This window comes from Ceratina calcarata, unplaced genomic scaffold, assembly GCF_001652005.2.
Source record: "Ceratina calcarata isolate Rehan_Ccalc_2016 unplaced genomic scaffold, ASM165200v1 scaffold4055, whole genome shotgun sequence".
In the NCBI taxonomy this organism is placed as follows: domain Eukaryota; kingdom Metazoa; phylum Arthropoda; class Insecta; order Hymenoptera; family Apidae; genus Ceratina; species Ceratina calcarata.
The window spans coordinates 1-2,702 of NW_017164026.1; the positions used below are offsets into that span (position 1 = coordinate 1).

General features: G+C 38.9%; 1 long non-coding RNA gene across 2 annotated transcripts; it reads left to right on the forward strand.

Annotated features, from left to right (window-relative positions):
* Positions 1 to 276: 276 nt before the first annotated feature.
* On the forward strand, positions 277 to 803 carry LOC113464550 (uncharacterized). Of its 2 annotated transcripts, none has more exons than XR_003389396.1 (3): positions 277 to 396; positions 484 to 638; positions 707 to 803. It is a non-coding gene; the product is annotated as an uncharacterized LOC113464550 (long non-coding RNA). The 2 variants fall into 2 exon arrangements; XR_003389397.1 differs by having other exon boundaries at positions 716 to 803.
* The last annotated feature ends 1,899 nt before the right edge of the window (positions 804 to 2,702 follow it).

Sequence of the window (2,702 nt, forward strand, 5' to 3'; positions counted from 1 at the left end):
TTTTGTTTTTCATGTGCGAGGTTTTCATATTACTCCTGGTTTCCCTCTCTTTTTTGGAGTTACAATTTTTGCAGGTTTTATTTGGTTTTGTTTCGTTTCGTTCATTCCCTAGTTTTGTATCCATAGTGTCTCTTCGTAAGTATTGCGTTTGTATTTCGCGCCTGTTTTCAATCCCAGGGGCGTGTGTTCCTATGTGTGATTGGTCATATGGTTGTGGACGAGGTGGGAGTCGTCGGCTCTACAGGTGGTGTAGTTCTGTGTACAGGTTGTCAATATCTTTCCAATTTTTGTTGGGTCATTCTATTAGGGTGATGATTTTCCATGATAAAAGTGCGTGTCATTATCAATTGTTCTGTATGTGTAAGGGTGAAAGAGCATTTGAAAGAAGAATTGGAGGTAGATCGTTTTTAGGTTATCTGTAGAGGGGTTTGTTCTCTTTCTTTTTTTGAGGAAGTTTAATTGTTTGTCACTTTAATTTTACAGGTGTGCAGCGTGTGATCGTTTCGTGGTCTATGTTTTCATGACTCTATGCCTGTCAGGATTTCGGCTCGTACTAGTCTAGGATTGCTTCAAATTCTTGGAGAACATCTAGAGGTTCTAATGTTTTTAAAAGAGAGAAGACGTATCAGTACCCTCGAGTGAGTTGGTAGTATAGCCTTTAGTATTTTAATTCTTTCTCGTTGTGGTTTTTAAATTCTTGTAAAAGTTTGTACAGGGGTTATGTTGTCAGGAAGGGACGAGTGTCTGTATTTGTATCTGTTATCAAGACAGTAATTTTCGCTTATGGTTTCTACAATTGATTCAATATCNATTTATTGTTATTATTGTTTGTTTACAGGAGTGTTGTGTAAGGAATTCAGTGCTAGGATGAAGAGGTGATGAATCTGAGACCGTTTTTATTCCTATACTTGTATGTGTAGTGGACCCGGTGTTGTTGCGAGATGATAATAATAAGTTGTATGTATTCTAACTTCGTTTTCCTTTGTTCTATTTTATAACTTCTGGGTTGATTTTTAGGTTCCCGGGGCATGTACAGTCGAAACCCAGAATCACTTTGGAGAGAAGTTTTGTATGCCAACGTTGTAGATATGTTTAATCATTTCTTGCTGCTTTGATTTCCACGTTTTCTGGAGCTGATCCTCAGTCCTCGCAAGTTTTGAAATCAATGCGTGTAAGTCGGCGGTATACGTGTTGTTTTACCTCTTCTTTTTTCTATTGGTTTTCAGTGTTGAAGAGAGCGAGTAATGATGGCTCTGTGCCTGTTTTGGTGTTTGATATATACAGGTTTTCAGAACCTTTGTTCAGTTCTTGAGTTTATTTCGATTTTTTTTTTTTTTTTTAAATGTTATGCAGCGGATTCATTGTTATCTTTTTTCTGCTTTTATTTCGAGTTCTTGGTTCAGTTGGAAATTTGACAGGAGTATTTGTGTAGAGATGATGATGAGTCGACGTCTGTAAGTGTGTCAGGTTTCGGTTTTAGTGTTTCCTTGCAATTATGAGTCAATGTTTTATTTCAGATACTGGCTTTTGTCCGTTTTACGTTTCCTTACAGATGTGTTTATAAAAGTACGGTTGTCGGGGCGGGGAATGGTGAATCATTGTCCGTGTGCAAGAGTTGTTATTTCACTTGTTATACAATAGTGATTTTTAGCGGTTTCTAGTGTTTATTTAAGCGTAGAGGGAGGGCCTATTGTTGGATTGGGCACCAGCGTGGGTCCGGTGATGTTTTGCAAATGTGTAATTTCTCATTGTTTTGCACTATGCGTTGTTTGCAGGAGCGATGGTGGGGGAGTTTGTTGTTGTTGTTTGTTTTTGTTGTTTTGTTTTTTTATATATCAAAAGGTGGTGGTGGTGGGTCGGCGTTTGCAGAATCGTTGATAGCGTATGTTCCGCTCCTTCAATATTTTCGTTGTAGTTGTTTATGTTTCCTTAATTTGGTTTGACAATGGTATGCATGTTTACGAGGGAAGAGTGTTAATGATGGGTCGATGTTTTGCAAGGAGGTTTATTGTAGGAATTTTTTTTTTTTTTTAGGAGTCGGCGTTGGGGTGAGGGGGTATTGAATTAATATTCACATGTATGTTGTTGTATCAATGCTTATTTATTATCGTACTGTTTGTATCCGTAAGATGACGTTTTTACATTTAACGGAGCAGCTTATTACTTGTCTGTATGTAATATGATCCTTATTCCTTTTTCGGTTCGTATTTTGGGTTTTTGAACTCTTACTGGGATGTATATAGGGGTTCTGTGTTGATAATAAGGTTGAATTTAGAGCTACGTTCACGTATTCGTACCTGAGCGTTGTTTATCCATGTTTATTATATTCTCGTGATAATAAACGAATTAATTAGAATGCCTTCTACAGGGTATTTTGTTTTATTGTTTCCTTATGACTGTTCCTTTTCCCTACTTTGCTGGAGTTTAGATTGGGTGGACGCGTTCAAAGTTCGGCGGGGTAACTCTGAGGGCAGCACCTATGAGCTCGAGCAGTCAGACCGTCAGAAGGAGGAGAGAGCAGGGGGAGAGGAAGGGGGAGACTATGTCCTGTGTCCATGCAGCGTTTTCCGAGTCAGTTGAATTTTTGAAGTATTTTATTCCTATGTGGCTGGTCCTCGCTGTTTTGGTGCATTCCCATGTCAAGCTGAGTATTCCGGGTATTGGTGTCAGTCCGTCTCGGATGCCAGGTCCGGGAGATCGTT